This window comes from Psammomys obesus, unplaced genomic scaffold (genome assembly GCF_907164565.1).
Source record: "Psammomys obesus unplaced genomic scaffold, mPsaObe1.curated_primary_1811, whole genome shotgun sequence".
Classification (NCBI taxonomy): domain Eukaryota; kingdom Metazoa; phylum Chordata; class Mammalia; order Rodentia; family Muridae; genus Psammomys; species Psammomys obesus.
The window spans coordinates 2,057,141-2,083,750 of NW_026587382.1; the positions used below are offsets into that span (position 1 = coordinate 2,057,141).

At 41.7% G+C, this 26,610-nt stretch overlaps 1 protein-coding gene across 3 annotated transcripts in view; it reads right to left on the bottom strand.

Annotated features, from left to right (window-relative positions):
* Otud7b (OTU deubiquitinase 7B) overlaps positions 1–24,754 on the bottom strand; it is a 59,073-nt gene extending 34,319 nt beyond the window's left edge. For 2 of the 3 annotated variants that reach the window (XM_055603767.1, XM_055603766.1), the window contains exon 1: positions 24,587–24,754. The gene's annotated coding sequence lies outside the window, so the exon portion shown is untranslated. Of the gene's footprint in view, positions 1–20,661; positions 20,720–24,586 lie in introns of all 3 variants that reach the window. The other variant, XM_055603770.1, reaches the window with a different exon arrangement.
* Positions 24,755–26,610: the final 1,856 nt, after the last annotated feature.

Here is a 26,610-nt window from a genome sequence, read left to right on the forward strand (position 1 = left end):
CACACACACACACACACACACACACACACACACACACACACACACACCAGTATTCCACATAGGTAAATTTACAGTGGCTTCTCTCAAAGACATTTGCTGAAGACTGTTAAATGGTTTTATTTGGAATAGCTTCTCTTTCCTAAAGACTGCTTAACTCAGACTAACACTGTATTAAATAAAGCCCATCTGTATATATGGAGTCCCCAACTTAGTAACAGAGAAAAGAACCTACAGTTAAATACTGGTGGAAGAGAATAGATCTGTTAAAATGCTATGACCCCATGTTCTCTCCCGGACAGCATCCCCCAAAGCGTCCACACTCTCTCTATATGCACTCTCTTGACTCTACCAATTCGTTAGCACTGCCTCTTCATCCTCTCCAATTCCTCTCAAAACTCATTGAAAAAACATTTAAGACTCAAGAATGTTTAAAGGTCAGAGACTCTTCCATGCTTATGATGTCAATTCCAAAGAATCCAGACAGGGAGAGAGAGGAGGGCAGGGGCACACGATTCTTGGTAAGGTGGGAGGGAGAGATGAATGACTGTTTTGACAGGCTGTTTTTGGATAATACAGGTCCTTCCAACATACAAAACTATAACCTTAAAAAAAAAATAATATGGCCAGATTTCACCCTCAAGGGACCCATGTAACAGTAAATGAAAACTAAGTTAAAAAAAAAAAAAAAGCAAGCATGTGTTACAGCTTTAGACATTATTTTACTTAAATGTCCAAACAACTCTAAGAGGGCTGTAGCACTAGCCTCATGCTATCCCTGAAAATGACAAGCCATCACAGAGACTAGGTGACCCTCAACATTACACAAGCTTCCACCTGACTCCAGGCCAGTGCTCCCTCTAGAACCACACTTTGCCTGCAGAGGACAGAAGAGCACAGGCAATCCATTCATACACAACTGTACCCTCAGTGCATGAGCCATCCCAACCCTACACTCAAGAAAGGATCAGACACTTTCCCCTAACCTACCACTTCAAAGACTGGAATTCTGGGACTACAAATATTTTGTGCCACACTTTCTTCACACATAAAATAGAAAAAATACACAGTTCAGATATTGTTTGCATTATAATCTTTAGAATAATACCTGATGCATAATACATCCTTGAGAAATGTCAGCTGCCTACTTTGTGTCCCAGCCCTTGTCATGAGACTCTTAAATAACTCCACTGGTACTCAACACAGTTGCCTATATCGTTTCTTCCAGAGTTCATCCTCCCATACCAACCCCTCCAGATCTATAATCTTTTTCTTGTTTTTTCAAGTTGTTTGTTTGTTTGCTTGCTTTGGAGTGGGAGAATTGTTTTGTGTTTGGAAAAAAGTGGCATGTAGCCCAGGATGGTCTTGAACTCTCAGTGTTGCCCATGACCCTAAACTACTGGTCTTCCTGCTTCTATGTCACTAGTACTGAAAATAGAGACCTGCCACCACATCTGGTTTATGCAGGGCTGCGAATCCAACACAGGTCTTCATGCATGCCAGACAAGACATTAGGTAAGACACATTTCCAGCCCAGCTCATTTTGTTTGGGAAGTCATTGTTGTTGTTTGTTTTTGTTTAAGATTTATTTGCTTTATGTAGATGAGCGCTCTATCTGCAGGTACACCTGCATACCAGAAGAGAACACAGATCTCATTACAGAAGGCTGGGAGCCACCATGTGGGTGCTGGGAATCTGCACTCAGGTCCTCTGGAAGAACAGACAGTGCTCTTAACCACTGAGCCATCTCTCCAGCCCCACTGTCTGTCTTTGAGACAGGCCTCACTGTACAGCTCAAGCTAAACTTGAATTCATTCTGTAACCCAAAATGTCACTGAACTTGCAGTCCTCCTATATCACCTTCCCAAGTAGCTGGGGTTATGGAACTACACTACTGTGCCTAAAGCAACGGTTTTTGTTGTTGTTTCAGCATACTTTATACAAAAATAGGTATATTTTACATACTTTTTTTTCTTTTTCCTTTCAGTTAGAGCTAAAAAATTAACCTAAGGTTAGGTTTTCCTTTCTTGGGTTTTTGTTGTTATGTTGTCTTTTGAGTCAGGGTTTCTCTGTGTAGCCTGGCTGTCCTGGAATTCACTCTGTAGACCAGGCTGGCCTCAAACTTACAGAGCTCTGCCCGCCTCTGCCTCCCGAGTGCTGGGTTAAAAGCGTGTGCCAGCACACTGAGCCAACACTTGAGTGAAAACACTGGGCTTTCAACAAAGTCAATTCTGTTGTTGTTGCTGTTTCTCGAGACAGGGCTTCTCTGTGTAACAGCCTGACTGTCCTGGACTCACTTTGTAGACCTGGCTGGTCTTGAACTCACAGAGATCCTCCTGCCTCTGGGATTGACGGCGTATCTACTTTAATGCATACTTTATACACGGTATGTAGTATATTTTATATACTTTTTTTTCTTTTCCTTTCAGCTAGAGCTAAAAACTAACCCAAGGTTGGGTTTTCCTGATATATAACATATCCTTTATTAGACCACGCCCAGTCTAATGAAGTCAACTTTTTAAAAAAATTATTTAATTTTTATTTTATGTGCATTAAGGTAAAGGTGTCAGATCCGTTACAGATAATTGTGAGCTGCCATATGGGTGCTGGGAATTGAATCTGGGTCCTTTGGAAGAGCAGTCGGCGCTCTTAACCACTGAGCCATCTCTCCAGCCACCTAAAGTCAACTTTTAAAATAGCCTACAAAGGGCTGGAGAGATGGCTTAGCAGTTTAAGAGCCCTTCCAAGAGACCTGGATTCAATTCCCAGAACCCACATGGCAGGTCACAGCTGTCTGTAACTCCAGTTCCAAGGAATCAGACAACCCCACATAGACACAACATGCAGGCAAAACACCAATGCACATGAAGTAAGAGCAACTAAATTTTAAAACTTCTAAAAACAAAAACAAAAAAAAGCCTACAGAAACAAAAGTTCTACTTGAGCCCTTTAAAAACTGATTGTTGAATTTCTTATACACATACCACTACTAACAGCAACAATAACAAATCAACAGTATACTAATTACAAAACACTATCTCTTTAGTAACCTTTAGTAACTACCAGCCCTCCGCCAACTCCTTGACCCCCAATTATTGGTCACCTGTCAATTATAAAATATCTGGTAAATGGAGAAACCAGAAAGGGAAAAAAATCAAACTACTGTACTATCTGTGTTAGTTAGGCATACAAAGTTAATCTATTTCACGAATCTCTTTTGGTAAATTAATTTTCTTCCACACACAGTTAATAATTTTTAGCCTCCATTAGGCAAATTTCCTTTCATAAAATTAGATACTTAAAAGCCAAGACACAGTAGTATGTACCGGTTATCTTAGCACTCAAAAAGCTGAAGCTTTTTTACACAGAGAGTACCAGTTTAGCCAAGGCTATATATTGAGACCCTAATTCAAACAAACAAAACAATAAATTATATCCTTCAGCTCAAAGATGTTCACCCCTTTCTTTTTAGTCTGCAATTCTTTTGTGGTCATCTTTAAACCTCCCTTAACTCCTACAGGCTCTATGGAAAGCACTTGCCACTGTTTTTAGTTGGTGTTGTAGACACTTTCATCCTAAACACCTACGTGACTACTAGTCACTTATTCAAAATTTGCCAACCTGGTCTTCTAGACACAGACTTAGGTCTGGGATACGAACAAAGAGGAGCCACAGCCCTCCTTAGCAGGAGTGTAAATCTGCACTAGCACAGAAGTCTAAGAACAATTACTTTACCCAGCTGAGTTAGGGAAGTAGACTCTTTCAGGACAGCAGGATCTGGAGAACAGATTACATTTCAGTGGAGACCCTTGATGCTAGCTAGCATTCTTTATGCTATACTTTAAACCTCAGGAACAGACCTAGCACATTGCTTAACACACACACCCCACAGGTATAGTTCTAAAACATCCATGATAACCTATGTATCTATACTTAAAGTAGGCTTATGAATTATTTATTGGTTTTAAATATGTACCATTTTCTGATCTGTCCCACTGACATGATAAAGGCATATATGAACAAATATAATTTATGTGTATAGCTATGAATCCACTAAATTGCTTTTGTTGTTTTGTTTGTGAAACACTTTGACAGACCCTAAAAAATAAGTTTCAAATTATAGTAGCACACATTTGTAATCTCAACATTCAAAAGACTGATGCAGGAAAATTCCCAAGTTCAAGAGCAGGCCTGGAACTCAATCTCCAAATTTTGTTATTGTTGTTTGGTTTTGGTTTTTTCCGAGACAAGGTTTCCCTGTGTAGCCTTGGCTGTCCTAGCCTTGCTCTGTAGACCAGGCTGTCCTTGAACTCACAGAGCTGCATCCTCAAGAGCTGGGGTTATGGGTCTGCACCAGAGTCCCCGGATCACCCCACTATTTTTGAATAGTCTTTTAGGTCTTGAATTCTGTGTTTTCTGATAGCTGATACATACACACAGAGGCAGTTATGTTTATGAACCCAAGTGGCAAGGCGGCTGGACCTAGGAATTCTCATTCTGCTGCAGGGTTCATACCAGCTGTCCAAAGATTTATGGGAAAATTACATCTGTTTAGTCACAAGAACTCCACGTGATCATTGGTGCTGTCTCTTGGCTGTTGCTATCCTTCCTAACAGTGAGCCCCCCATCCAACAAATGCACGCCTCTCCACACTGAAGTCAAACAGCACTCTAATCTGGGCTGATCGCCAGCATACTTGGGCCTCTTCCACTTGTGCAGGTTACTCCTTTTGTAGCACTTTAGTCTTTTCTCAGAAACAACTTGGGGTGAAGAAATGGCTCAGTGGTTAAGAGCACTGGTTGCTCTTCTAGAAGATCTGGATTTGATTCCCAGCACTCACATTGAACCTACAACCCTTGGCTACTCCAGTTTCAGGGAATCCAACCCCCTTTTCTAGCTTCCCTGGTACCAGGAAAGTATACAATACGTAGTAATACATGTAGACAAAGCAACTACACACATAAAATAAAAATAATTTTAACAATGGGGAGCTGGAGAGATAGCTCAGCAATGAGAGTCCTTGCTGCTCTTGCACAGAAACTCGCTCTGATCTCCAAACGCACATGTCGGTTCACAATTATCTGTTACTTCAATTCCAGGGTATCTGATGCCTCTTCTGATCTCCAAAACGCACCGACATACACAAGCTCTACATATATATGCATTAGTAAATCTTAGTAAATAAATAAGGCTTTTCTACTTACGTACATAAAATTAGTGTGAGTATATAACACAATGTGATGGTTTCAGACTACCCAGGACAGTGTACCACATGCTTTTATCACTGATCTAATTACCATTCTATGTGGACAAAGGTCAGGAGGCTCAGAAAGTCAGCATCTTCCTTTAGAATCACGAACTTTTAGAAATATCTTACCAGAGACCAGTTTATTCCATACATAAGTTATAGATGACGAGAACTTAAGAGCGAGTGAGTGAGGTTTGATCATTTCTCCAAGGCCACAGCACTAACTAGTGATAAAATCCCAAAGCCGTAAATCTCGTGATTCCAGCAACTGTCACCAGATGTCACCTATCACCAGCTTCTGATTTCACCCACCTATACCCAGATGAACCTCTTGACTTCAACAGATGTGTACCAAAGAAAAAGACGTGCACTTAAAAAAATCAATCTCTTAAGCAACCCAGATTCAGGAAAAGAAGTCACCTATAAAGACAATCAGAAAGTCATAGCAAAACAAAGTACTTTTGTATGTCAATCAACACAAATACTTGCAAGTAGAATATTCTGCAATATCATATCCCTAAGTCCTAAAGCAAGAGAGGATAAAATTATGCATCATAGATATACCATTTTATTTTTATATTGATACTTTGAAGCTAGAATACACTTTTTCAGAATAAACCTACTTTTAATTGAATACACTTCTCTTACACTAATTAAAAATCACTGCTGAGTTTTTAACAGGACAAAACTTAAAAAAAAAGCACCAACTTTTAACATATTCCTTCTGTTTGACACAAGCGGAAAGCCTACAGCATCAAAACATCAAGTCTCCCTCATTCATTCTTTTTTTTTTTTTTTTTTGTCCTCCTCCTTACAAAGAGTCACCATCAGCATGAGGTATCCAGGTACAAAGTCTCCACTGATGGAAACATAACCTCCTGACTCAATGCCAGTTAGACTGCGAGGCGAGGGGTCTATAAGCAACTGCTGCCTTCTACAAGTTCATAATGGGCTGATCACAGAGTAGGAGAGGGCAGGTATCAGCTAGCTTCCTTTATTGAACAAATATTTACCAAGTACCAGAAATCAGAGACAATTTTTAAAAAGCAAAAGAAACCATAAAGGGGAGAGAGATCTTCAAAATCCACCGAACAAGTTGCTTCTTTTGGACAATTATAGTCATATATTTCTCTCCAAGAATGCCAATCACTGAAAGTTATCTATGAAGTCCTGGGATAAAAGAGCTAATCAAATACTTTAGTCAAAGACACTATTCACTCAATCTCACTACTCTGGGAGCCGGACAAACACTGCTCTGGACCAACATGTTTGCTATCTATTCTACAGGAAATGTATTAGAAGAACATGGCTGATCTTATCCCCATCTCAAGATGAACTGTTTCCAATATTGACAGATACTTCCAGAATGTACTAAAACTGTCCAAGGTCAGGTGTGATGAGATATGCCTGTAATCCAGCATTTGGGAGGTAAAGGCAGATGATAAAGAAATTCCAGCTTCCCAGGGGGAGCTAGGCTAGATGAAAACCTTCCTGTTTCCCTCCCTTCACCCCCCAAACAATGGCAAGTCCTGCTAAACTTCCTTTAGAAGCTTTTGGTCATGTGCAGTTTAGAGCACTGGCTGCTCTTCCAGAGGATCCAGGTTCAACTCCCAGCACCCACATGGCAGCACACAAATGTCTGTAACTCTAATTCCAAGGGATCTGACATCCTCACACAGACATATATACAAGCAAAACACCTATACATATAAATTAAAAATAAATACATTTTAAAATTAAACAAAATAGGAGAAGCAGAAAAAGAGGCCTGCCTGGGTTACTCAAAGACAAACGTGGCAAAATTTATGTTGAGCCAGAGTTCCTAAGTAAAAACTTCACAGAAGCCAGACTGGGTGCTGAGGAGCTTCGGGAAGGCTGTAAAGCCTGAGGAGGAAGCATTTCACAGAAAACATCCGTGATACAACACAGGTAAAAATGGTCAAGCCTGTCCCACAGATGGGTAATTATCCCCTAGACTAAGGAGAGTATGTTTTCCTCCAACAAAAGATTATGCTACGGTTGGAGATGGTTTGACCAACCTGGAACTCCCCCAACAGCCAGGTACCGTGAACAGGGAGACAATCCTACAGTATCAACACAGGGCCTGTCTGACCCAGGGAGCCAGCGCTACAGCAGGGGAGAGCAAGAGCATGCTTCTCGTTGGTCCTGGGAAGTAGGTCTGAGCAGATCAGGTCAGGCCCACTGAGTTCATCAGGTGTGGAGAAATGTAGGGAGGTGCCATGGAAGAGCTCGGGATATGGAAATATAAGGGCTCAGAAAGAGGGTTCTAGGGAGCTAATTAAGTTAGCACCTCCCATGCATGCTTCATAGCTAACCTGATCTACAGAGGAAGCAACTGATAGAAGCGTATGGAACCTTTTCATTCTTATGTTTGACTATTATTTTTAGTTGGTTCAGGATGTTGCCCTGCCTTGCCCATCCTCTGGCAAAGGTTTTGTTATACAGATGACATAATGCTAACCTCGGAATGTTCTGCAGATTTGGAAACCATTAGAGACACATGGGTGCATCTAAAGGAAAGAGGAGGAGAGGTCAATCTGCACAAAGTGCAAGAGCCAGGCACAGCTGTCAAATTCTTATGGTATTACAGTCTGTTAAGATGTATATAATATCTGACAATATTACTGACAAATTTCTACAACAGCCTGTACTTGAAAATGTAAAGAAGCTACAGGATTTCTGGGAACTCCTGGGATACTGGTGGATTTTCATGCCCTAAGCTGTTTGTCCTCTGTATAACTTGATAAAGAGTGTTATATATGGGACTAGGACAGAGAGGTTCAAGAGGCTTTTGAGCAGGCTAAGATCCTTGTAGGACAGGCTAAACAGCTGTTTGCCCTACTACCCCAGTGTCCCTTCCAGTCACCAGTTATTCAGAAAGCTACAGCTGGTGGCTATGACAAAAGCAACCTGAGCAAACAGTTTGAATTGGATTTTGGTCTCATTCAAGGGAAGAAGAGGGAGCTGTGTACACAACATCCAGTGTGAAACTGACTATATCAACACCAAACAGTTCTAATACTTAGAACTTTGATCCTAACTGAACTCTAGAACACAAATGAAATCCAGAGTCTGAGTCTAAGCATTTGTAATGCTTTCTAGTAATTTCTAAACAACAACAACAAAAAAAATCATTGTGCCTCTTTTGAAATTGCTGAGTATTACTTACCCAGGTATCATCATATAACAACAATGGCCATAGTTCACAATGAGCACTCTAGAGCTGAGTGTGGTGGCGCACGCCTTTACCCGCAGCACTCAGGAGGCAGAGGCAGGCCAATCTCTGTGTTCAAGGCCAGCCTATCCTACGGAATGAGTTCCAGGACAGCCAGCTGCAATTACACAGAGAAACCCTGTCTTGAAAAACCGTAATAAATAAATTAGTTAAATGAGTACTCTAATAACATAAACTAAGAAATAAACTTAGAATACAAATAAAATGGCTCTTAGGTAGGCAGAAGACACCCTATTTTTTATATTTTTCCCATTCTCAAAACTCTTCCCTTGAACTGTGCTCAGAAAGTATTTTCTAATTGATAAACTGCAGAAGGAAATCCAAGCGAAGTGTTCCTGTTCACACTGATCGGGGAGAGCCGGGGAAGAAAAATATCTCAGTTGGAATGACTACATGACCCACTCACCAATGTACTGCTCGCCACTGAGTCACAAGAAGGAGCACGAGAGAAGGAAAGAAACTTTCGGGAAGTCGAGGAAACAAAATCTTCCCAGTCTTCAAAACACACTGCCTAAAGCAGGCCACACTGTCCAGTTCATGTGCAGGTATGAGAGAGCAGGGAGGAAAAGAGAAAAGGCACTATTGGGCAGGTGGCTTGTCAGCACAAAGACACATTTCTTTCTTGTATTCAACAAGCGCCTTTAGAACAAAGAAATTCAGGTGTGGTTCATCTTAGTTATGTATTTAAAGATTGTACAATGTATATAAATGACATAAATGACAGCCTAACATACATTACCTCTGGAATCTACCAAAACTTACCTAACCCAGCTTGGAACCTTGGGTATGTTCCTCAGCCTCTTTATAACTCTGGCAGGGCCTTATGTGACAGTCACTATAGTACTCTTGGAGCCCTTCACGTTGCCTCAACAAACAGCAACGACGATTTTGAATAAATTCATCTGTAAGTGTGACTCAGAGTGTCTACCTTAGGGAACTGCTGTACTAAATGAGCTACAAAGCACCAGGTGTAAGTCAGGATAGGCTCTACTACCAAACAGTAACACAATCTTCCTTTGATTCTCCAGCCAGGTCAGAAACTATGACAGAGACTCTGGCAAAGAACAAAATGGGATATGGGTCCTATAAGCCAAGCACTGGATGAGAAGGTGTCACAAAACCCAGCAAATGCAATCCTGTTAAATGAAATTAGGATTTCATTTAAAATCTAAGTGCCAGGTCCTTACAGTAGAAATATACCAAATGACAATTCAGAAAATGTTATTCTGAATCCTTGAGCATCTGTCAACACATAGATAAAATCATGTCGAAAAAGAGGGAAGGGTGCACACCTGTAATCCCAGCACTCAAGGAGGCAGAGGCAGGTGGATCTCTATGGGTTTGAGGCCAGCCTGATCTACAAACGAATCCAGGACAGCCAGGGCTACACAGAGAAATCCTGTCTCGAGGGGGGCGGGGAGAGAAAAAAGAAGCGGGGTGAGAAAGAACACTATCTTAATGTGTCTGGTTACTTCTTTTAAAACCAAGTATGAGCTTCTAATCTGTGAGTTAAAGTATTCAACTCATCACAGTACTCAATTCCCTTTTTAGGGAAGAGCACCTATGGAATTTGTTCTTCACTGCTGACAATATAAGCCAGAGAGTTCAATTTAAGAGCTACTCTTCTTAAATTGAGAAGAGTACTCCTCCCTTTACTCCAAAACCACATTACCTACCTACAGCTTGCTAACCCAAGCCACTATCCCACTTTCAAGGGAAAAACTATTTCATCTTTAAAACTGAGAGTCAGAAAGAATATGCATTTAAACTCAAAACCCAAAGGAATCTTTCCCTTTGAACACAAGGAATCTCAAAAGAAGACAGCACTAATTAGGTGCTCTAATGCACTCTGAGCATGACAGCTGTAAGTATAGTTCGTGTTTAGGCGCACGGGAAACCTATCTAAAACTAAAACAGCTTGTGGTTAGACCTCATCATAATGTGGTCTTTAACTTCCCATTCCATTTCCCAGGCCTCCGATCTGCATTTTTAACCAGGACCTGCCTCCTCCTAAGCAATATGATACAGTAAAAGACAGCACTGAAGGACGGTCAGAAGAGCTCCAGACTGAGCTCTATTCTTACAAGAGGCAAACAAACTAGTGACTCCTCCAACTCTCAATTCAGTACTAGCTGAAAACCCTTGGCTAGAATCAGTGTCTTCCAAATGTTCCCACCAGGGTAACCTTCCCAAAGAAAGTATCTCAAAGCAATCCAACTAAGTTCTCCCATTGCTCCAACCCATTTGAAAGTGTGCACATTACTTTCTACTCCTTTCCCACAATAACAAGTACTAAATTGTATTTCTCTTCAAACCACTCAAATCTCCCATTAGAGGAAATTTTTGCCGTACCTTCCATACTTGCACAGAATGCAGCATGAATTGATTTCTCATTTGGTATTTAGTGTTGATGTTGCATTAATATTTATCTCTTCTGCATATACTTAGTACTCACAACTACTTTTTAACTTCTCTGTTCAGTGTGTAAATGCAGGAACAGACACAAATGTGGACACACATGTGATGATGTATGCAGAGGCCACAGAAATACAGGAGGAATCATCTCACTTTTATTTCATTATTTGTCCACTTACAGTTTGTTTGATTATTTGAGGCACAGTCTCTTACTGGTCTGGAACTCACTTGTATGTTAAGTCTGGCTGGCCAGTCAGACAGGCCGTTCCCTGTCTCCTGGTCCCCAGTTCAGGGACTACAAGCATTACCACCGTCACAGCCAGCTTCTGGGTATCAAACTCAGGTCCTCACAATAGTGACTGACACACACTTTAAGAACTGAGCTACTGGGCTGGAGAGATGGCACAGAGGTTTAGAGCATTAGCTGTTCTTCCAGAGGTCCTGAGTTCAATTCCCAGCAACCACTGTGGCTCACAACTGTCTATAATGAGAGCTGGTGTCCTCTTCTGGCAGGCAGGCCTACATGTAGACAGACAATTGCATACATAGTAAATAAATAAATCTTTAAAAAAAAAAAACTGAGCTATTTCTCAAGCTTTAATCCCTAATTTCTTGGTGTGTATACAGAGGCTTAACTTTTCAGAAAGCAACTATACAAATAGTGTTTATTGTTAACTATCATCTTGGACAAGTAATTCAAATTTTCTGGTCCTTGTTTTCCTCAACTAGAAAATGACTTTAGCATGTAAATTTCCGTTAGCTCTAAAATGCTGTGATGCTATATATGCCACATAGTCTGCAACTTGATTCTCACATTTTATGTTTGTGTGTGTGTGTGTGTGTGTGTGTGTGTGTTTCTAACCAAGTTCTATTTAACCCAGAATGTGGATTCCCACAGGACCTAGCCTCCTACTCTCATTTATTGGCTAACATCTTCTTAGCTTCACCTGCCCAGAGCCTAGTATACAGACAATGCTCAGGAGACAGAAATGTATCATCTTCTCCAGTTAGCGTACACCAAAGGAAATGTATACAACTTTAATTTTCATGATAAACAAGTATATTTTAAAACATTTTAAAGAGGAAAAAATATAAAGATGATGTGAGAAAGAAGAAATCGTAAGTTGTTAAAATGAGAGGCTACTTCATGCCAAACAAATAGAAATTTATTTTGGGGACAAAAGAAGTAGCACAAAGCAACTCTTCAGTCTAATCTTCATATCTTATTTTCAGCATTCTGAGAAGACTCTACCTCAGGTCGGCGATCAACAGCAACCAAGTATCAGGGGACATCAGAGACTTGTCCCCTAGTAAGTGAAAGGAATTCAAAGAAAGTGAAGAGCTTAACAGAAAAGTGAGCTACTCCCAGTTCAAAGGAAATAGAAGCAAATGCTCAGAGGACTTAGCAGCAAACAAAAATTCACTACCTAAAATGTGTGGCTGTCAGCATCACACTTTCCCAGCATCTGTACCTCAGTTCCTCCAAGCAGAACAACTCCACATACATCAAGTTTACCAACATTTTAGAGAAGAAAGCCCTTTTCCTTTGATAGTAGCTGGGAATGATTCAGAAAGCACAAAGGATCAACTCATTTAAAACAGCTTTGATTTAAAAAAAAAAAAACAAAAAAACAAAAAAAAACCTACTGTAGAACACAAAATTGACCTTTTCAGCTATATTTTCTATATGCTACCCAATTAACTGTTAGTATATAGCCTACAGATAGTTAAATTACAAAGCTTATACAGAGCCCTACAGTAGGTTTTGAAGAGTTAGAGAGAAATGTTCCTGTCCTCAGTCCTATTCTGCAATACCTGCCAATCTCTGCTTCTTTGCTCTTTCTCTGACTTCAGCATCTTCCTCCCCACCTAAGAATATTCTGGGAACCACAAAGTAATAGAAGAGTCTGGGGATAGAGCTCCTTCCCTCTTCCTTTCCCAAGTCCCCAAACAAAGTCAAAGACCACCATTGTATGAGACCACAGGCCATTTTCTCCAATTCCAGATCTCCCTTAGGGAGATGAGAGAGGGGACATTGGAGATAGACAAAAGTGGTGGTGGTGGTATTTATCAAACGTAACACAATTAATTACATGTACAAAGTCACAGCAAAGGTTTTCATCAAAGGCTTCTTGGCCAGAGCTAAGCACATTACCAATTGCACTATCTCCCCAGCCCCTAATTTTTAATGTCCTGAAGATGTTAATTAAAGCCACTGTGACTCTACACAAACCCTTACAAGCTTCTCAATATACCATACATGTGATCCAAAACAGACACGCCATCAAAATTTGACCTAATGATAACTGTAAAGAAAAGTAGTTGAGGTAGAACTCAAAAGTGCATTTCAGAGAAATAACTGGATTTAGGATGTCTACTTCAAAAACTTCATGATATTGTGTTTCAAAACCCCAAGAAAAAATAAAACTTCATGTTAAACATATAAATTTTAGGATATAAAATTAGCAATATTTGACTATTTTTTAATCTACATCTTGACAATTTCATACAGTTTACCTTAATATTTAACTCTTACTTGGAGGTAGAGCAAATCACTGAGGGCTAGACAATGTTATATTAAGACTATCCTGCAGAACTAATATGCTTTTGAAGCTTTTAAAACAATCACCTGTAGCTTTTGAAACATCCGGCCCTCCTGAATGAAAAAAAAAAAAGGGGGGGGGGAGCCCAGCAGTGGTAGCTCATACCTTTAATCCTGCCACTCAGGAGGCAGAGGCAGTGGGATCTCTGAGTTCCAGGACAGCCAGGGATACACAAAGACACCTTGTCTCAAAAGACTAAATGAATAAAAAAAAAAAAAAAAAAAAAAAAGGAAAAGGAAATGGAGTCAGGTGTGATAACCTGATAAAATCCCACAGTGCACAGGCTGAGACAAGAGGACTATGGATTCTAGGCCAGGCTAGTGTGAGCTACATAAGGAGACGCTTTCTCAAGAAATGTGAGAAGCTGGAGGCAGGTGACATGATTAAAAGTACATGTACATACATATGTAAGAATGTATGCATCAAGTTTTCTTCTTTATGGGCCAAATTTCCTGGTCTTTAGCAGTATTAATGAGAGAGGACCAACCACTTTGTGTTTTTTTGTTGTTTTTGTTTTGTTTTGTGTTCTGTCTGTGTGTGTGTGTGTGAGAGAGAGATTTGATATCCATGTCTAGTGAGGATGTCAAGACCTTGATGACAAAAGCAGAATTTGATAGCTAGTGAAGTGAATCCAACCACAGGAACACAGGATCAAAAGCCACCAGGATCAATCCCAGGAGTTTCCCAATGGGATGATATCACCTATCGATTCCTGCTCCAACTTCCAAGGAATGTGTGCTTTATTTCCCTGCAGGAAATTAGTCCTGCGTGTACTTTATATATATTTTTACATACTTTTATTGCAAAATGTTTCTTTGTAAACTTTATTTTTAAGGGCCATTTCAAAATTTAAAATTAAAATAAGAGTTTTTTTTTTAACTTGTTAATCTGACCACTTAATCACTAACCATAACTAACAAAATGCCTACCTAATGTTAAATACTGTGGTAAGACACACATGAAAAACAAAAATAAGAGACTACTTATCTGTTTTTAAGGCACTCAGAGTGCTTAGAAGAGGAATACCAACGGCACAAATAAACAAAGTGTGATACGAACACCACAAGACGAGCACCGAGACAATGGCACAGAGATCAGCAGTGGGACAGTTGGTTATATCCTACTAAAGGAAGAATGAGAAAAATTTCTGGGAAAGAGCACACACTAAAGCTTAAAGGTGGAAAGAGGAAAGAAGTTCAAAGATAAGTGACAGCTGCTATTTGCAAAGTACTTTAAAGAGTTCAAGACATCTAAAATAAATATGATAAAATATTCATATTCTTTAATTTTTGGTTGTGAGCTCAAATTACCTGTTGGGGCTTCTTCCTTAAGATTTTGTAAATATTTAAAATAGCTCATCAGGTAAAACTGAAAAGCTGACAGGTGGTGGTGGCACACACCTTTAATCCCAAGCACTCAGGAGGCAAAAGGCAGGTGGATCCCTCTGAGTTCAAGGTCAGCCTGGTCTACAGAGCAAGTTCCAGGACAGCCAGGACTACATAGAGAAACCCTGTCTCAAAAAAAAACAAAACAAAACAACAAACTGAAAATGAAGGGCTAGGTAGCTGAGAGGCTGACAGAACCATGGGCTGGGGTAACAGCGGGACAGCACTTGGCCTGTTATGCAAAGGTGGCCTGGGGTTCATGCCCAGCACAGGAGGAAAACCGGAAATAACCATTAACGCAATAACAACACCCAGAAGCAGGATAGTTCTAACTTTTTTTTTCTTTTTTTTTTTTTTCTCTCCTAACTTTTTAAGGCAGCGGTTCTCATCCGTCCTAATGCTGCGACCCTTTAATACAGTTCCTCATATTGTGGAGATCCCCAACCATAAAATCATTTTGTTGCTCCTTCATAAGTATAATTTTGCTACTGATATGAATTGTAATGTAAGTATCTGATATGCTACACATATGAAAGGTTTGTTCAACATCTCCCTGCAAAAAAGGGGTTGTTACCCGAAGGTTCAGAACCACTGTTTTAAATGTGACTGGTTTCATTTTAGAAGGCAGAGCCTCAAATACTTCATACAGTATACACAAGAAGTGTCTAGGGGTGGAGTAGTGGCTGACAATTCTGGATAAGAATGAAGTTTTTATTGCCATCCCAAATCAGATAGCTGAGGGGAGTGAGAACCACCTTCCCAAATAACTTAAATGCCGGTGGAGCCAAGTCATCTCTCCAAAACAAAGCAGAGGAAACTTCCAGCTACAGAGGAATCCAGACAAGGACTGGCTGTGAGTCGCTCTTCTGTACCTCCTTTCTCCCCTCCCCCAACACTCACAAACAAAAACAAAATGTACCCTTGCCCACTTGAGAAAGAATCAAGAATTGGCAGCATGCTCAAGTGGACAGCTTCCAAACCAAAGTCTTTCTCTGGGGAAGACTTGACAGAACTCAGAAAACAGAAGGAACTCGCTAGTCGACAAGACCTGAGGAAGGCCATCAGAAGGTACCCATCCATCCACCCTTCCACACTCCCCGGAGTCTTAGCTCCAGGAATCAGGAAATTGAAAATGTTCTCTATCTGATCCTGTTCGTCCCCTGCAAAGAAAGACAAACACACATTCTCACATTAAAGCCAACTTCCTTCCATAACTGAAAGGAAGAGTTCGAATCTGGACAGAGTGTCTGATTTACTACTATTTGTTTTGGTTTGAGTTTTGTTTTTTGTTTTGTTTTGCTTTGAGACAGTCTCATTCCATGATCCAGACAGTCCTACAACTCACTGTGTAACCCAGGCTGGGCTCAAACTCACTGCAGTCCTACCTCAACCTTCTAAGTACTAGGAATATAGGCATGAGCCACCAAGCTGGCTCTAAGTACAGGAGGGAGGAGGTGGCAAAGATAGGGTCTCGCTCCTGTACACAGGCTAACCTCGGACACACCAGCCCTTAGTGCTGTCGTCACAGAGGGCCAGCACACTCAGCCAGAGCCTATGCCTAGTAACAACAAGTTTTGCTGGCCCACTGAAAACTAAATTTAAATAGAAAACAACTTGAAGGGAATTTAGTGGGAAAGAAAAATAGATCTAGACACTTAGTAAAACCTTGACTTCCTTCTCCAGCCAATGATTACAGCTCATGAAGCCTCTCCCTCCTCGACATCTAACTGACCAGGTCAAAAGTCCCTCCTTAGTGGTACTTTCAAAGCAGGATTTTTCTCAATTAAACCTTGGGAAATACCACTGTTCACTCTGGTTAAAAGGGACAGTAAAACGGGGGTAAAAAGCCCTTCTGTCGTCCAGCGCAATACAAAGTGAGAAGGGAACAAGCACTGAAATTGGACAGGAGAGAGAGCAGTGTGGCCATCTCACGTTCATTAATCACCTGCCAAAGGACAGCCACTCAAGAATGCATTCTAGCCTGCACTACTAAAACTACTCTATGGTTCTGATTAAATCCTAGGGTATTCTATATGAAAATTAATAAGAAAGTACCACAGGGCTGGAGGAATTGCCCAGAGGTTAAGAGCACTGGCTGTTCTTCGAGAGGTCCTGAGCTCAATTCCCAGAAACCACATGGTGGCTCACAACCATCTAAAATGAGATCTAGTGCCCTCTTCTGGTGTGCAGGCACACATGCAGACAGAACATTGTATACATAATAAATAAATCTTTAAAAAAAAATAAGAAAGCACCACCATTCTTCCAATTCTCTGACTCCATAAATTCCATCAACAAATGTGTTCTGGTTAAACAAGAAATTACTAGATGACCCTTTGTCTTGTTCACCTAGATACACTTTCTGAAGCACTGCAATAATCTTTCTTGGATGTGAAACTTATCGCCACGTGTTTATAACCCTTTCTTACCTCACCATTTACTGTACTACCAAATAAAGGACTCTAGTGGTGCAGCACATGCCGAACGTGCATGCAACACTGCTCGATTCTCAGTACCACAAAATAAGTATCAGTCAGGCATGAGGGTTCACACTATACAGAGGGGCACATAGGAGGCTGGCAGAACAGATCAAAGTTCAAGACCAGCCTGAGCTGCGTAGTTAAAATCCAGGCCTTCCTGAGTTATACTGTGAAATTCCATCTCAATAAATAAGCGGATGGATGGAAGGACAAATGGATAGATGGATGGATGGTTGGATGGTTGGATGGATGGATGGATGGATGGATGGATGGATGGGCGGACAGACAATGGACAAACACATTGTCAGGAGATAAAGCTCCACATGCTCCAGCCTTGGCTGATTTGTTTGGCAGTCATATTTCTTAGATACCTCATGAAATTCTGTTCCATTCCTTTGAGTTTTTCTATTCACGCTATATTCTCCGTCTAGCGTGTGCTACTCTCTGTCTTCTATGGGCTATCTGCTTCGCTCAGCATTCCTGGGCCAGCCCTCTCCTCTGGGAGGCTCTTCCTACCGCTCTCAAGGCACAACTGTGGCCTCCCCTTTCTACGCAGCTTTATTACAGCATTTATCACTTCACTTCGTCTATGTGTCCATATGTCCACTATCTTTCAGTGACACCAGCAGGTCTCAATGTTGCTGATGCTGCGACCCTTTAATACAGTTTCTCACGCTGTGCTGACCCCAACCATAAAATTATCCCGTTGCTACTTCACCACTGTAATTCTGCTACTGTTGTGAATGGTAATGTGAATATCTGATACGCAATTCCCAAAGGGGTCACAACCCACAGGCCGAGAACTGCTGAATTATACCCTTATATTCCTTGTAGGTAGATTTTTCTAACCCATTTCCATCGATTTAGTGCCTAGGGCAGAGTTTCTAAGATAGGAGACATCAATAGACACTGGATGGAGCAGAAGAACATAAAATCAAACCAAATAAATAGAAAAAGAGAAAAAAGAACCAACTGGAATGGCCTAGAGGGGAGAAAAGCTAATTCTCATGTTTACTGCTGGTCTTCACCATGCTCCTTTTTCTAAACTCCAGTCTTCACACACTGTAGCTATTACAGCTTTGCTGATAACTGGCTATTCACCGACTTGATCTATCCAATTTTAGGCTCCCAACTCTGACAACCACAACAGCTTTCATCTGGACATGTGCCACTTGAAATCCAATATATCCCAACTGAACTCGTCATGTTTTCCTTAAAAATAAGGAAATCTGGGGCTGCAGAGATGGCTAAGCATTTAAGAGCATTTGATGCTCTTTCAGAGGACCAGAGCTCAGAACCCAGCACCCACCTCAGATGGCTCACAACCACCGTTAGTCAGTTTTAGGGACCCTGATACCCTAACCTGGCCAAGAGAGGCCTGCACATGGTGCATATCCATACATGTAGGCACCTCCACATACATGTAAATTTTTACACATGTAAAAGTGAGGAACTCTTCATAATGTTTTTATCTCGGGCAATGTCTCCTACAGCCCAGGCTTGAGGCAGTTCTATCTGCCTTGTCGTCCTGTGTCTCCCAGTCCTCACTAGTTTCAACTTTCTCATTTCCACTCTTCTCTGTATTCTACCCTCAAAACCCTTCTCAGGCATCATCACATCACAGAGTCCAGAAATCAACCTCTCCTCCCTTTAAGATAAGCCAGCTGTGTCTTACTGTCATATTACTATTCTAATAAAACATCTCCATGGGCTCCATAAGCTCTATTTTCCTTCTTTTATGTCATAAACTTATTAGCCTAGCTTTTTCCCATAAACACAGTCCCAAAACAATTCTCATTTCACCACTATGCAGGTCAATCTAATCAATGTCCATAGAACATTTTGAATACTGTCCTGTTTCCAGGATTTTGCTTGGTCCCTCTGATTTCTTGGGGGTTCTGTTTGCTTGCTTGCTTTTTCATTACTGGTATCTACTTTGTGTGTGTGTGTGTGTGTGTGTGTGTGTGTGTGTGTGTGTGCGTGTGTGTGTGTGTGCGCGCGCGCACTATGCTTGCTAAAGCTGATCTGAAACCCACAATCTTTGATCTTCAGCCTCTCCTGTACTAGGATTTGGGATTACAGGTACGTGTGATTATTCCTGGCCTAATGCACTTTTCAAAAAGCACCTAAAATGCTACAATTCCTCTGTGGTACCTTTCATAATTACCACAGTACTCTTCTCCTAAAGCATCTATGGTATAAGGCCTGGACAATGCGATTAATAATATACTTTCAATTTTTAAAATGTGTCTGCCATGTAAATAGAAGCTCAACAGATATCCACTCCATTCCTATTACTTGAACTGAACTCACAACTCTTACAGGACACAAAGCTGTTGTTTCCACCCTCTGGTCCTTCAAGTACTTAGCATAGAAAAGGTCCCTAAAACCAAGTTTAATTAATTCCTTTTACCCTAAACTATTTCTCAGAAGAAATTAAGGGATAAGACATAACTAAATAATACAGTTGAAAATAATCTCAGTCTAGCTGTATATGATAAAATTTCTGTCTTTTCTGCCTCTGGTTTCCAACTCAGAAATATAATCACCTGACTTGAGGTAAGTAATGACCAGTGCTCATGACATCACCAACGCATAGTTTTGTAATGACAAGAGGGCGGGGCTGGCAGGGATGAGAGTGGCAAGTACACTAAAGAACAGTACACTAAAGAACAGCCGTGTGCTTCTGTTTACTGTTTACATGGAGACTTCTCATAGCCTTCCCTTTTTATAATTAGTCATTATCAAGGAATTTTTCTTCAGGATATCTGCAGAAGATTTTTCAGTACCCAACACCTTTAAGAAAGCTTCCTTAGTCTTTAACAATGCAGTACAATGCAGTGAGATTGCCACAGATACTGTGACAGAAGATTCACTTTAGGTAGAATACAGACATTATCTACCAATTGTTCTTATTCATGAGGGAAACAGCCTGAGAGGCCATATTCGACCTTCACAGATTTTCAAATTAGCCTACATTAAGATTCTTAGTATAGTTTACTTTTAATCAAACATAAATGGACCATTAATTTTGTGGATTTCTAAAGCCAAATATTTAAGCCAAAATTAACTGTATTTCATCATTCCTATAGTCTTCTCTTCACTGCCAGGTAATATAGACTTAAATGCAACATCAGTATAATCCCCTAAAATAGTAAGTCTCGCTTTAAAAATAACACATTTTAAACTAATAAATTTCTTCAAAAAGTGTTGAATTCTTAGGTACTGTGTTACATTAGCAGGGCTGAATGCCCTTGAAACATAATGTCATCCTTACCACAAGCTGTTGAGCAGAACCCCGCCATAGTCTTGCGATTTCTCCACAGGCTGGTGCACTATGAGACAGGGACAAGCAGAGCTCAGACAGCAAGGTATGCAAACACAAAAGCCCCTGTGCAGAATCTTACGTCTACTGGCTGCATCTCTTTGGGCCAGGATGGTACAGAAAAAAAAAGCAGAACAGTCACAATGTTTCTGCCTGAATCCTTGTCCCTGAGTTCCTGGACCAAAGGGCTCAATCTTTCTCATTAAATCCATCCTTTGTTCGAGGACCTACAATGACTCTATTGACCCTTCCATCCACATCCAACAGTCTGGCCTCTGAGTTCCTTCCACCCTCTTACTCCCCATGACTTGACCAACCCACATTCTCTCCAGTCACTCTCACACATAACTTAGTCATTCATACATACCATCAGCGCACACTGTACATTCTATACTTTATTTGGAAAACGCTTTTGCTTGGGTTTTTGAGACTGAGTTTCACATAGCCCAGTCTGGCTTTGAATTCACAACACAGCCAAGGAAGGGTGCCCTGCCCTTAAACTTCTGCTCTTCCTGCCTTTCTCCCAAGTGCAGGGATTACATATATGCACCACCACACCCTATTTGTAAACTGCTGGAAACAGAATGTATTTTAAGCAAGCATTCCAGTTGCTCAGAAAATCTTTTTCTTTTATTCCTAACACTGAGGACATTTTTTTTTATTGACTTTAATGTACCTACTTACAGGTAATGACAAAGAAGTGACCCAGACAAGGTCACAGTGTAAAAAGAACTGAAGTCCATCTGATTTCACAGCCTGTACCTTTATATGACTAATCCATAACCTCTCAAGTCCAGTTCACAACATACTGATTCAGAAACCTTCTTTTGCTTGATCTCATTAATTGCTTGTTACTTCAAGTCTTCTCCAGACCATATCCACTCCAGTAGCGTACATTAAGCTTGGTTTTGTTTCGTTTCCTATTTTACAGTATAAACACTAAAGTGTCTTCCCGTTTTTATGTCACCGTCATACTTTGCCCTGATCCATGTTCCACGTGTTAGCTCCCTATCCTTTACCCCTACTCCAAGGGAAAAGACACCTGTTTTACATCTTTCTATTTCCCCAGAGACTGCCACTGGAGCTTGGGGGTTGCTTTATCAATAGGCCCATTCAATCACTATTCAGCAAGAACACTGTTTACGTCCTTTCTTCTAGTATATTAAAAACTCAATTGAATCCAGAAATTCATGATTAAACTGCCCTGCACAAAATTTTAATTTTCTGAATTTATCAGGTGATAAGATTCCAGTCTGTTATTCCTTAGTTTCCATAGAAAACATATTCCTGAAATCACATTTCCAAAGATTGATTTGTGTTTGCGGTAGGGAGGACACTTCCTTAACCATTCTCTCCTCCTCCCTCCCCTTTCTAACAGTCTCAGCCAGTACTGTTGCAATACTTGAGGCATTTGGGAGCTCAGAAACTTAACAGCAGTATAATTCTCCCATAACAAAGTGAAGCTTTATTTTTGACACTAAATTGTTCCATCATAACTGGTTTGGCTGCATACAATGTACCTCAGATCTCTAACAAGCTTTCTAAGAACTGAGAATAGTGGAGGATATGTGGGGCTGCTCGTTACACACTCATTCCTAGGTTTATTCAAACTCTTCAAGCCACACCCAGTGGAATAATATATACAGTTCAACAAAAGGAAGTCACATATAAATAAAAATTACCCATGTCATAACTACTATCGGCACCAATCAATTCACACAGATTAAAGCAACTACTAACAATAAGACTCCAAGAGGATATCTGTGTTTTTAAATCCAATTTTAAGCTCCAACTGAGATATTTTTTTCCACTAACAGGTAGAAGGAGAGTGGGGAGGAAAAGAGAGGTAAAGCAATTATTACTTCAAGAACATTTCTAAGCTAGAAGTTCACGACAGCACATCTAACAATGAGCATCAGCTGCTGGTCACCTTGCCTTACACAATCCATTAGACCCACCGCTCCATTATACAACGCACCAGCCTCTTTTCTTTGGCAACATTTTACTTTTTTCCTCCACAGAGGAAGTCCCTGATACTAAATAAAAGAAATAAGACAAATCAGACCACCAAAAATAAATTAAAAAAAAATTAGTAGTAGTTTGGAAACTACCTTCCATCTTTACTTGTGGCTTAAATGTATAATGTCCAAAGGAGACATGTATTCAATTCTAAATTATTCACGTTAATGGATAATGATTTGGCAGAAAGGTGCTGATAATCCAAAATGAGACAGAAAATCGAAAACATCTATTTTGGTTTTGGAATACATGTTTTCAGCATATTTACCTTCTCAATTATTCCTAGCATGAGCTAATATTTGTGTTCATGTACAATCTCTAAGTACACAGAAACTGGCCTGAGTTAGGGAGGCGCGCTGAAGATGCCAGTTCACTAGTGAAGTTAACAGACTGCTATTCAGCTCTGAATGAGAGGAACAGCCATTTCTTTTATTTTACATTCTGTTCAGCCTTCAAAATATCAATAGACTAAGCGCAGTAGGTTAGTAAACTTACAGGACCTGGTTGAAAAACAATGAGAGCAAAGCACATAATTGATTCCTCATTGTTTACCTAGAATGTGTTCATTTGTAAGCTATATGCAGCCAACATTTAACTACAAGGCTGATTCTCCCTGGCAGACTTCTCCATCCCTTCAGGAACAGAATCTCATTTACTAAGAAACACATTTTCTAAATGGCTTTTTAGTTATGCAATATAGAAAAAAAATTAAAATAGAAATTAGCTCCTCTTTTGGATTCATCTAACCACTACTTCTCCTTTGCTTTTCCACCTTAAACAGGTTTTGAGAGACAAAGAGATCCAACCTCCTGAAAGACCTCCTAAGTATACAGTAGGAAAAGCCAAAGACCGACAAATTACCAGCTTCTAGTTTCCTAAATAAAATCTTATGTAGTACTCACAAAAAATAAAAATAAGGACAGCAAAAGCCAAAATCGAGTTAGCTCTTGGCTTTGCAGTCATGAAAATTCCCTACAAAGTTTTTGTTTGTTTGTTTGTGGGTGGGTAACCTCTTAGATCAAATTTCACCAGTCCACTTCTTTCAACTTCCCCAGTTTTACATGTTTCTTGTGCCCAGAAAAAGACACCTGGGTTAGATAGACATTCTATCACCAGAGGGACGGACTCTGAGGGCTGGTCCTTGTGAGCCGACAGGCTAAAAATACGCCGGCCCAGTAAACAAATCCTATTCCATCTCGACAGGAGCCACACCGTTAACCTAGTAATTATGAGAAGAGTGAGATCACGCAGCCCCCGGCTTACTCATCATCAGCTTCTAAAGTTTCCATCGGCTCAGAGCAACTTTTCTTCTAAAGTCCATAAGCCTTCCCTAGAATTTCTACACCTACAGTCGCACAGTCTTTCTCTCTCTCTTTCTCTCTGTGTCTCTCCCCTCTTCTCTCTCTCTCCCCCAGCCCCCACCCTCCATTACTGGACGGACTTCGGTTTGGCTATCGATAGGAACAAACTTGTCCCTTTACTTTTAGAGTGACTTTAAAAGAACTTTATCCTACTGGGAGGAGGGGGCCGGCGGCTGCATCTAGACCACCCTAAAACTCTGCCATCCCTCCCCCAAAGTCTGACAAGAGGGGACCATCCAAACTGCCCAGCCCAGCTCGGGAGAGGACAAGAACCGCCGGGCAGGGCTGGGAGCGTGGGACGCAGGTGAAAGACTGGCGTGAAGGGGGAAGGTGGGGACTAAGCAGGGAGCGGCGAGGCGAGGAGCGGGTGCTCTGGGGAGATGGCTTCAGGTGAGGTCTGGTCAGAAAGAGGGAGCAGTGGGGCTCGGAGAGACAGTTTGGGGCCCTGGAGAGGCGGGGGGAGATGGGGAAGGTGTCGGGGCTGGGGGCTCCGTTACCCTCGCGACTCTCGGGGCAAGGCTCTAGGCCGGGGCGGAGCGCGGGGCCCGGCCGCCTCTCCTCATTCCTCGGCAGTGACCCCGGGGTCCGAGCGGCCCCTCCCCCGACGACGATGGGAGGCGGAGGCGGACACTGCGACCGCGGCTGTTGCTCTCCACAGGATCTGTATCCGGAGCCGAGCCGGGACTGACCGGAGCTGGCCTCTCCCCAGTGGCTTTCCGCCGGCTCCACACCAGGTCGCCACTCCGACTCCAGCGGCTGGCTCCGGATCGGTGGCTTTCGAACGTCCGGCCGGAAACAAGCGCCCGTTTCCGGCCGGAGCGGGTTGGCGGTGACACCCTAGCCGCCCTCAGGCCTCCTCCCGCCCGCCGGCGCTGCCGGCCCCGCCCCGCCCCGCCCCGCCCCGCTGCAGCCCCGCCCCGCGGCAGCCCCGCCCTCAGGGCCGCTCCGGGGCTGCGGCCAGTTTGGCGCTTGCCCGGCGCGTGACCCCGCGCGTTCTTGGCTCGCGTCCTCGAACCCCCGGGCTGGGAGCTCGGCGTGGACTGTTAAGACTTCGGGGTCGCATCAGTTGGCGCCAGCACTTCGAGAAGACTCGGAGACGGGCGGAGTCGTTCTCGAAAGGTGAGAAGGATGAAAATACTTGAGAAGAAGGTTGAAATTCTAGTTACTCCAAGCAGTCCTGGACCGAGGAAACTGCACGGACCAGCCCCACCCAGTTATGCATTCCCTTGTTCCTTCACTCCTGACGTGAACAGACCCTTTTCCGTACGGTATTTACTTGCATAACAATGGCTCCCTAATGACACGATCACAAGTAAAAGGTTTTTAAGTACTTTTGATTGTTGAGGTGTTTTTGCAACACTACAGCATAATTCAACGTCCATATTTATTGGAGCCCTGCACTCCGTAATACTGGAAATAGAAAAGTCCACAAGACATAAATCGCAAGCATCCGCGAGCTTAGAATTTAGTATTTATAAAATGCGTTAAAGTACTTTATACGAGGGAAAACTCGGGTCGTGTAGGTTACAATGACCTTTGCCCAGGAGAGCAGCAACAAGCCATCTCAACCTTCCATACTTGTAAAAGAACATGGACTGCTTCTAGAAGAACCACTTTAAATACAAACCCGGGCCAGCCTCAGCTATACTCTAACCAAAGGAATCCTAAATTTTAATTCAGACACCAAACATTGTGGTGCCCAGACCACATAATTCAAGACAGTGTTTATTATCGAAATCATGTTCACTGGGTTTATGTAGAAATACATAATGCAGTCAGTTTTTTATTTTCCCCACTAGTCTCTGAGGCTTTTGTTTTCTAAAAGGGAAGGATAGAATACAAGAATTATCCAAACTAGCAAACTGACACCTGAAACAGGAAACCTGCTGGACAGCTTTATCTCTTGAAGGTTACTCTTTAGAAGTGAAGGTTTAGGGCTGAACCTAGGGCCATGTATACATACCTCAGCCAAGCAGAGCAATGTACCTTGCCTGGAACATACCAGAACTTAAATGCAATTTGACAAGCAGAGCCAATTGTGGCCACTGTTTAGTGACAAATTTGAGGAGGAGAAGAGGGTGAGATTTGGTCACTTCTGTTGATTCTAATTGGATTCCATAATCATACTAGACCTTGCTAGCTAAGTCTGAGGTGGGAAGGCAGAGCTATCCGAAACTGAAAGCTGTTTTCACCAAGGCCTCCCAGACCAATTCTTGTTCATCAGTTCACTGTGTCTGTTATGCTTACCACACTCTCAAAGATGACTCTTTCGGACCAGGTCTGGAGCTCAAAGGCTCTCTCCACCTTGAGTACAAGGCAGACTTTTTCTTTTGGCGGTGACCACAAAAAGTGGTCCAGATTCAAAAGCTGAGCCAAGTTGCTGGTCAGAGCCATTTAGGTGGCCACGTGTTGTAGGCCTGTCTGGAGACTTGGGGATCAGGAAGTGATGGGGTTGCATTTGCTTTGTGCTTGTTTCTTACTCTGAGCACCCGTCAGTCTTTGTTGTTTGTGCAGTTGCTCA